The following is a 10423-nucleotide window of genomic DNA, read 5'->3' on the forward strand; positions in this document are numbered from 1 at the left end:
TTTAAATTATTGATCTCAAATAAAAGAAATCAAATAATTCTTGATCTTTTGATCAATTTCAATAAAAATTGGTTTAAATCCTATTTTTGTCTTTAAACTTTGAAACTTGTTCTATTTTGGTTCTTAAATTTTCAAAAATGTCTATTATATTCCTAAACTTTTAAAAAATGTTTACTTTGGTTCCTACTATTAAAACTCACTCTGTTAACTCTTAAACAGAATGGTGAGATGACTTATATAATCATACTAAAAAATCTAGGGTTTTCAATTTTGCATTAGGTGGTAAAGTGATTTTTATAGGAGACCTTATTTTGGGTTCGAGATTTTGGCATTTCACTATTTAGGCACATTGGTTATTGACATTTTACTTCACCTTCATCTTGCTCAACCCATATTAAATGCAATTTCAATTTTGAACTGATTTCATCCTTTAAAATTAACAGAATCTTAACAGCAAAGACCAAAATAAACACTTTTAAAAATTTTAGGACTAGAATGGACGTTTTTTAAAGTTTAAGAACCAAAATAAAATAAGATTCAATGTTAAGGGACCAAAATAATATTAAAATTTTTTTACTTTAAGTTAAATATTTTAGGAAAATTATTTCAAATGGCAAAACTACTCAAAATAATTTCAAAACATAACAAAATATTAGAATCTATCAATGTCACTATAGATATTGATAAAAATCTGGTTATCATTGATAGATTTTGAAATTGTAAATATTTTGATTCATTTTTTTTATATTTGATTTTATAGAAGAAATTTAACCCAAAAAAATGGTATATTAGGAATTTTTTTTTTAATATGCACATTACAATTTTTTTAAAGAAAAAAAACGAAAACTTCTTTTCTTTTATTTTTTTTAGCAATACAAATTAAACATTTTTTTTAATGTTTGTGTAGTACTAGAGAATTTTCAAATCAAATATACATTTGTCAATTGTGAATATGGAATTTCTTTCGCCATTTTTTTTTCATTCTCTTATTTTCTAAATTCTAATCCACTTTTTCTTTTTCTCCACTATTTTTCCCTTTCATATTCTTTCCACTTTTCTTCTTTCTTTTTCTTTTTCTGTCAATAATCATTTAAGAAGAAATATCATTTTGATTTTGTACTTTACTTTAAAACTGATTTTTTTCTTTTTTATTTAGTTATTTTTATTATTGATTTTGTTATGACCATAGTATTAAATTTCAATCAACATCTCAGTATTTCTATTGTTATTCTTTACATTTTCATGAATATGACATCGACATGAGAAATGAATTGACATTTCCATTATATTATAAAAAAGTTAATAAAATATTTAAAAATATATATATAATAAAATGTCACTAATATGAATACAAATTATAAACATTTTAACTTGTTTACAAAAGCATAAAATGCTTATTTATTAATTTAAATATTTTTTTATATTTTTTATATTTTTATATTTTTTTCAGAAATATCCATTGTCATCAATATCTTATTGATATTCGTATTGATACTTCTAACATAACTGTTATTACCTGGAAAGCATTAAATGAACTATTTCATTTTTTTTTATTTTTTATTTTTTGGCCTTCTCTAATTCACAATTCAAATTCTAGTAGGAAGAAAGTATAATGGATAAATGAAAAGGATGATATTGATATGTCATGTTTTTAAAGAGATTAGTTAATTAAAGTTAAAAGTATATCTAAAGAAATGAAATAAAGTCCTTTGAAAAAACCTATTAGAATCCACTCTTTAATTTGAAATAAGTGTTAAAGATACAATTTTAATGCATTCCTTAATATATCATATATTGGAATAATATATTTTTCACTGTTTAATAAAATTATTGTATGATCTCATTCTTCTTGACATCTCTCAAAACTGGTTATAGGTGCTGCATAAAGTTTAAAAACAAAACTTAATTATAAATTTTTAATAAATTAAATTTAATTTATGAATAAGAGGGTTTTATTTTTTAAATAAATCAATAAAACAATATTTATAAAACTTTTGAAAGTTGAGTGAGGAAAAATAATAGTTATTTTAAAAAGTATTGGAAACGAATATGTAAATATAATATGTATAAAAAAATATATAAACTAAAATATTTTGGATTTCTTTTTTTTTTAAAAAAAAAAGTGATAATCATCATCTTAGTTAAAAAAAGAAATATGTTTTATTTGAATGGGATTGATTTAGTTATCTTTTTATTTTTTAAATTCAATAGGAACAAAAGTATTATTATTATTCTTTAAAAAATTCGTGATCACTTGGATAAAAAATGTATTTGATATTTAGATTTAGATTATTTGATTATCCTGTTAATTTGTACTACTATTTTTAAATTTTGCGATAATTATCTCTTAACTATTTTTTATTTTAACTTTGATAATGTGATTATCTTCTAAATTTTAAACTTTGATTTAAACCTTTTTTTTAATTTGGTGATAATCTTTTCCTTTTCTTTCTTTTTTTTTTTAACTTTTTTATTGGATGCTTTGATTATCCGCTTATTTTTAAACTTTAAATTAAACTAATACAATAATTTTTTAAAAAAAATTGGGATAATAATCACTTACTTAATTTTTTTATTATCTTCTTAATTTCAAACTTGGATAAAAACCAAGATTTATTTTCTTTTATTTTAAATTTTTTGATATTTTTTTTTTATTTTTTTAAACTTTTTTTATTGGATGACTTTGATTATCCTCTTACTTTTAAATTTTAAATTAAACCAAAATTATTATTTTTATTTTTTAAAATTTCTTGACAATAATCTCTAGTTAGTTTTCTTTTTATTATCTCCTTAATTTTAAACTTTGATTTATATCAATATTTTTTTAAAAAAATATTGTGACAATTTTTTTTATTATTTAATAAAAAAAATTTGTTTTTTATTGGATGGTTCAATTAGCATCCTAATTTTAAACTTTAAATTAAACTAATGTATTTTTTTTTCTATTTTCTTATTTATTTTGGATGGGATAATTTGATTATTATCTTAACTTTAGACTCTATTTTAGACTCTATTTCAAACCAAAGTATTAATATTTTTGTTATAATCTTATCTATATTAAAAAAATTAATTGATTTGGATGATGTTATTATTTTTTAATTTTAAACATTAATTAATACAAGATATTGTTGTTTTCTATTTAGTAAAATTTCATAAGCATCATTTTTTAATTGAAAAAAATATGATTTGATTATCCTCTTAATTTTAGTTATTTTTAAATTTAATTTCAACAAAAATATAATTTTTTCTAGGGAAACAAAAAACCTATAAAGTTAATCTTTTTGTTTTGAAACGAACATCTTCTTAATTTTAAATTTTATTTCAAATTTTATGAATTGGTAAGTACATACAACAAATTTGAATATTGATAAAAAAAAAACAAAAAATTAGCACAAATAGCAAAATTTATTATAAACCCCTAAACACATTGGTATGTATTTACAAAAATAAAAAGATGAAAAAAACTGCAAAATCATTAAAATAATCAACTACAAAAGCATCAAAACAATCGACCACGAAAGTATTAAAACAATCACTCTCTCTTTTGTGTCACTTTGTTAGCCTCTAAATTGCTACCCCAAAAGAAGTCATTTCTCTACCTTCTTCAATATGTGAGAATCAGTAGGTGAATCTGTTGCGTGTATAGAAAAAAAAGTATAAAAGCATAAAAAAATTACATTAAATCACTCTATATGTTTTTACAAAATTGAAAAGTGATTTTTTTTTTAAAAAAAAAGAGTACAGAGATTAAACAAAAAAGAGAGGGAGAGGTGAGATCTTTTTATAGAAGATAGAAAAGATACTTGAAACAAAGAAATTAAACTTCTTAAAAAAGAAAAATAAAAATTGGAAAAGATGTTATTAACAAAATAAAATATATATATACACCTACAACAAATTTTCTAAAAAAAAAAAAAAAAGAAAGAAAAAGAAGAAAGCAAGAAATTAGAGATATACCGACAACAAAATTTCTTTAAAAAAAAAAAAAAAAAAGAAAGCAAAGAAATTAAAGAGAGCAATTAAGAAAATAAAATTAAAATTTAAAAAAAAAAAAAAGAGGGAAGATAGTGGATGGAAAAAGAGAGCTTCAAATTAGGTATTTATAGTGAAAATTTATATCTCAAATTATAATTTGATTTGATATTTAAAATTTTTCTTTTATTTAATGTGAAGTAGAGATTAATAGAGATAAACTGTGATCCACAGAAATAGTGAATAAAAGATTAGAGAATAAAATGTTATTTTTTTTTAATCTTTGTTTAACTTGAAGTAGATATTAGAGATAAAATGTGATTTCAAAAAATCATGAATAAGAGAATAGAGGATAAAATATGGTTTTTTTTTATAAAAAATCCTTTACTTAAAGGGAAGTATGATTGTTAAAGATAAAATGTGATTTTTTAATTTTTTTTTTTTTTAAAGTAGATACTAGAGATAAAATGTGATTTTTTTAATGATTTAAATGTGAAATTATGTAAAAAATCTAAATAGGAAAAAACAAATGTTTCTTCCCATAACTCCTTTGAGATGGTATAAATTAATTCATGGCTAAAGGGTTTGGTTAAGAAGGATGTTATTGCTATGTTTATAGGGCATGGCTAATTGGAATGATTCTATTTAAACGGTTAACTTCTTTTGAAAAATCTTATTCATTTGAATTTCGAGATAAAAGTACACCCATAAGCACTTGTTCTATACATCCCTCAAATTTTATTTAATAATAAATAAAATTTGAATTATATTGATTTAAGGCCACATTTGTCAATTTGTAATAAAAATTGTATAATCATAATGAGATTTTATTAATAGATCAATCGTAATTAGCCATAATAAAAAACGTAATTGGATTATTTTTTATCACGTTTACTTAAAATTATGAATCTGTTATATTTATTATTACTTTTACCTTTATCGTTACAATTTAAAGATAAAGATGAAGGTAAATTTAAGTAGATATGGATAATTCATAATTCTTATGATGTAACAGTAACAATATGATCACGATAACAGTAATAATATTAGCGTAATTTTTAGACGCAATTGGATTAAACACCATCCGCTCATCAATCAATTTGTGTTTTTTAATTACATATTTGGAAGTGTGCCTCAAATGTCATGTACGGAACACAAGTAATTAAACAATATCAAATGTAATCAAATAAGACTCACTTTTCAAATTACCATTGATTTATTATGTTTCCCTTGGGGTAAATATGGCCTAACATATAAGCAAAAACTTCAAAGTATATCTCATAAAACAAATATTAAATTAGGGAAGTTATGTTGGGACCAAAAGACCTATAATTTAAATTTCTTTATCTTTATCGTACTAAAATAAATAGTAAATTATGGAAGTTGTCGTTATTAGATCATTAATATACGAAATTGTTGCATATAAACCAACATGCAAACAAATTGATAAAGATAGAATCAAAATACAACCCTCTTTTATTAGTTTCTTTAGAACAAGTGCTAAGATTGAAAGTTTAAGAGCGTAATTATAATCGTTGTTGTTGTTATTATTATTATTATTATTATTATTATTATTATTATTTGCAATACCATTGTCTATCTTGTGGAGAAAAAAGAAAAATAAAAAAAAAAACTTCCAATTTGCTAATTCAAAGGTTTAAGAAACCTCAAACAATGGAAATAAACATCCTCCATTTTTTGTTTTGCATCAGTCAATTCTCTTCATCTTCAAATTTACCACTTTCATCATCATCATTATCTGCAATGAAAATAACTATAATTTCAAAATGATGACAACCAAAAATAATAATAAAACAAAAGAAATAAGTTCTCTTTAGATTTTAAAAATTAGGTTTGGTTTTTTGAGATCTTTACAATGATTTTTTCTCTCTCTTTATGAAAGATTGGAGTTTTTAGTCCAGTTTCATAAGTAATTTTTTTTTCTCAAATGGCTTAAATTTTAAAAATATTAGTTAGAATAGATAACAAATTAAAGAAACTCATAGATGATGATAGAGTATATTGAAACTTAATTTTCTTAACTCAAAAACAACTCATTAAAAAAATATCAAATTTGGTGTAAATATGATTCTATTTAGGTTATGGACTTTAAAAAATGTGTTTAATCAGACTCAACTTTTAACTTTGTATAGAATGAGTCAATGATCTTTAAAAAATGTCTAATAGATTCTTAAACTTTTGATTTATGTTTAATAGGTGTCTGAATTTTAAAATTTATATTTAATAGATTATTTTTTCAACATTTTTAAAATTTTAAAAATCGATTGAAAATAATTTTGAAAGTTTAGAGTATTAAACATAAAATTTAAATTAGTTAAATTTTAAAACCTTCAAATACATTAGTTAACAAAAACTTGAAAGATTTGAGGCTATAGATATTTTTAAAATTTAAGAATCTATTATAAGACATTTTTTTTAAAAAAATCATCCATCTATCCGAACGTGTCTAATTGCTTGGTCAAACTTCTAAGTTTAATTCACAATCTATAAAAACTCATAATTATTAAGGCTATGTCGCATAATCATTTTATTTTATTTATTTTTGTTTTTTAAAATTAAACTTATGACACTATTTCTATATTTACCTTTATTTCTTTGTTATTTACCTTTTACCAATGATTTAAAAAATCAAGTCAAAATTTGATAATTAAAAAATATATATTTCCAAAAAGTTATTTTTATTTTTAAAATTTACAAAAAATTCAATCATTGTACTTAACAAAAATATAAATCATTCTAAGTAATGTATATGAAATAGTCTTAATTTTAAAAAATAAAAACTAAAAACCAAATTGTTACCAAATGGGATATAAAATTTTCAATCCCTTTTCAAAATCTTAAAAAAAAAAAAAAAAAAAAACATTCTTTGTATGGAGAAATTACTTGAAATAACTTTGAAGTTTTTCCGAAAACACAATATAGTCAAATATTAATACCTTAAAATGAAAAGTGATTTTGTGATGATTTCCTCTTGAAAATACACATGTTTCTAAACTTTAGGGTTCAATCTATTAAGACGTTAAAAGTAATAATTGTATCAATTTATATCCTCTTAATAATGCGTAATTTGTAATTATTTTTATTTAAATTTCTAAATTATATCATAAGTGAATCAATTTAGATTTTCTATTAAATTTATCTTTGAAAATGGATAATAATCCCTTTTTACTCTTTTTCAAATGTCGGATTAATAAAATAAATTATTAAAATTAATGCATGAACAACAACTTTAAAAGGTGACTAAATGCCTAAGAGTTGAAAATAATTTGCTTATAAAATTGAAAGATTTAGTTAAAAAAAAAATCATTAGCCTCATAAAAGATTTATCCAAATGAAATGTTCATAAATTGATGTAGTTATGAAAGTTCGTTTGCAATGAAGTTCATCCTACAATAATATCATATCAACCCAAGACGATCCAAAGCTTCACTATAGTAATCAAATTTAATTTTTGAATCATACATTACAAAAAGTAAATTACTATTTCTTATGTTTTAAGATTTATTCTATTTCAGTGATTTTTATATTTTTCAAATGTTTAATTTTAATCTTTTAAAGTTATTTTTTTTTATGAAATTGGATAAACAATAATAATACTTTATATAAAAAATAATAATATGTAAACGTATTTTCAAAATTGAAAAGACTCATAGGTAACAGAAAGATTTTGAAAATATGAAAACAAACTAGTAGTAAGGATTAATAGTGTGTTTGGAACAAGATTGATTCTTCCCAAAAATGAAAGTAGGTGTTCGCTCTGCCAGGCACAAACCTATCCAGCTTTTAAAGTATCTAATTTTGAAAATAAGTTGTTTTAGAAAAAAATTGAAGTGTGGCTTTTGAAACCTTGTATTTTATATGGTTCTTATCAAAAGAATTTAAACAAAAATATTTTTTTAAAAAAAAACATACTTTTTTCTTTAGTTAATTCAAACAAACCCTAAATTTAAGACTTATCGAAAGTTTTGAAAGAAAATTTGGTATTTGAAACTTGAAAATATAAGAACTAAAATTGGACAAATCTCAAATACAGGACTAAAATAGTATTTTAATAAAAAAAAATTACATAGATAGAAAAATCAAACTATTTATAGAAATAACAAAAAATACGCTGACAGAACAGTTTCTATCACTCGTAGATCTATAAAAAAAATTAAAATTTTGCTATTTTGTGTAAATAGTTTCCTTTTAAATTTTTTTTTAAAATCCCTCTAGAAAAATAGATTAGAATTTTTCTTCAATTAATCTGCCAAAATGATATTTTCCAAATATATATAAATATATATATACACACACCATTGACTAAAAGAAAAGAAGTTAGGAAATAACCAATAACATCCATTATGCAATAAGCTTTATAAAACAAACTAGGAAACCAAATCAGATCATTTTTCTTCTTTTCTTTATATATTTAACTTAAATCTCTTTTAAATGGGATTTTAATTATGAGAAGAAACACAAAGTTGTTTTAATTTCCACAAGAAAAAATAAAATATAAGAGAAAAAATAAAATCAAGAGTCAAAAGTTGTAATAATTAAAGGAAGAAAAGCAATAGAAGACCTTGCCACAGTTAAAGCAACGAACTGGAACTACATCTTCAATTTAATTTGATCTCTTCTTCTTTCTGCTACTAAGTTTCTTTAATTCTCTGTCATTAATCATTAATAGGACCAATTCATGTATTTATATCTCAAGTTTCTTTTATTTTAAGTTAATTTGTTATCCCTTGACAGGTAAATCGTTAGTTTTAGAAATAATAGGATGATAAATATTTTTAGAAAAATTATGAAAATTAAGAGCCTTGTAAAAATGAATTACATTTAATTAAGATTAAATTGTTTAAAAAATTCCAATATTATTCCTTACCTTTTATAAATGTTTCAATATTATCTCAAATCCATTAGAGTTTTAGATAAAATTTGAGACTTGAAACGGTGTGGTGATGGCATAAAATGAAAATTGGACTTGATCACTGTTTACTGTTCCTATTCACCGCTACATGCCTTCCAAGTCCCAATATCCATTCAAAATTCTAACTAATCTCTACCTCAAGGATAACTAAATATTTATGAAAAATCAAGCGTAATCTACCCACTAGGACCAGGCCATCCACTTCCCTTCACGGCGGTCTATTTTCTATAAGCCACGGTCTTAGCCTGAATTAGCATCATGTCCGATGGTCAAAGAATGACGTTAAGTTGAATCAATCGCCCCAGTTAGAGACAAGAACAAAAAGAAGTTTGTTTAAAGGAGGACATCTTCTTCAAAATAATAATAATAATTAAAGTTATTGATAGACTTCTATCAATGATAGGTTTTGTTGTATTATGTTAACTTAGTGGGATTGATTAAGGGAGAATTTTAAGATATATATATATATATATACATATTGACAATATGTGAGATGAGATAATCGAATATTTGACTTCAAAGTTAATGACACAAGCACTATGCCAATTGAGTTTATTTTGACTTTAATGTTGGCGTATTAGTGGTATAGTTAGTGTTTTAATGGTTAGTTTTTTTTTCCATCTACCCATAAATACTTGTAATGTTTCCACTTTAATGAACATATAACTTAATTGAAATACTTGACTACAATATTTTTTTCTTGTTTTCACTTTTTGTTCTCTTCATTTGTTTTTTTTTTTTTTTTTTTTTTTTTTTTTTTTTTTTTTTTTTGTTACAAAACAAGACAATGAGAAATTGTCCGAAAGAACACTATCAACTTTTTACTTTTCAAAACTAGCACGTTTTTTAAAAATTCATTAAACTAGTTTTTCTCGATCCATCTCGAGAAAATCAACAACTGAGATTTAGTTAACAAAAATTAACTTTTTCTAATTTATCGTTTATTTTGGGGTAAAATCTCGCGAAGTATTAACACCGAGATTCTACCAATTTTGTCAAACATTCTATAATATTTCCAAATCTTATATCTTTTAAAATTTTATCCAAATTAAATAATTTTCACTTAATCTTATATCAATTTTTTACATAATTTTTCAAATCTTTACTCTAATTTTTGTCCCCGCAATTATATGAATTTCCAAATTTCTAAATAAATTTATCAATTATGATTTTTCAAATGGATCTCAAGTGTACTACGATTTTTAAATTTTGTAAAATATCAAAATTTGCAAATAAAAAATTAAGATTTAAGAAAATATAAAGAATCTTTGTGTTAATCTGCCCAAGATTTCACCAAGAAAGTCCAAATATATAAAATCCCGGTGTTAATTTTGCTTGAGATACACAAGGATTCTTTATATATTTCAAATCTTACATAATTTTTGGCAAATTTTGATTTTTGGGCCGAAAATTTTGAAAAATTAAGTAACATCATTTGGTATAAAATTTGGAAAAATTACATAACATTTAAAAAATTGATAGAATCTCGGTGTTAACTACCCAAAATCTCATCGAGAA

This window comes from Benincasa hispida, chromosome 9 (genome assembly GCF_027475165.1).
Source record: "Benincasa hispida cultivar pf3 chromosome 9, pf3_genome.v1.1, whole genome shotgun sequence".
Lineage (NCBI taxonomy): Eukaryota > Viridiplantae > Streptophyta > Magnoliopsida > Cucurbitales > Cucurbitaceae > Benincasa > Benincasa hispida.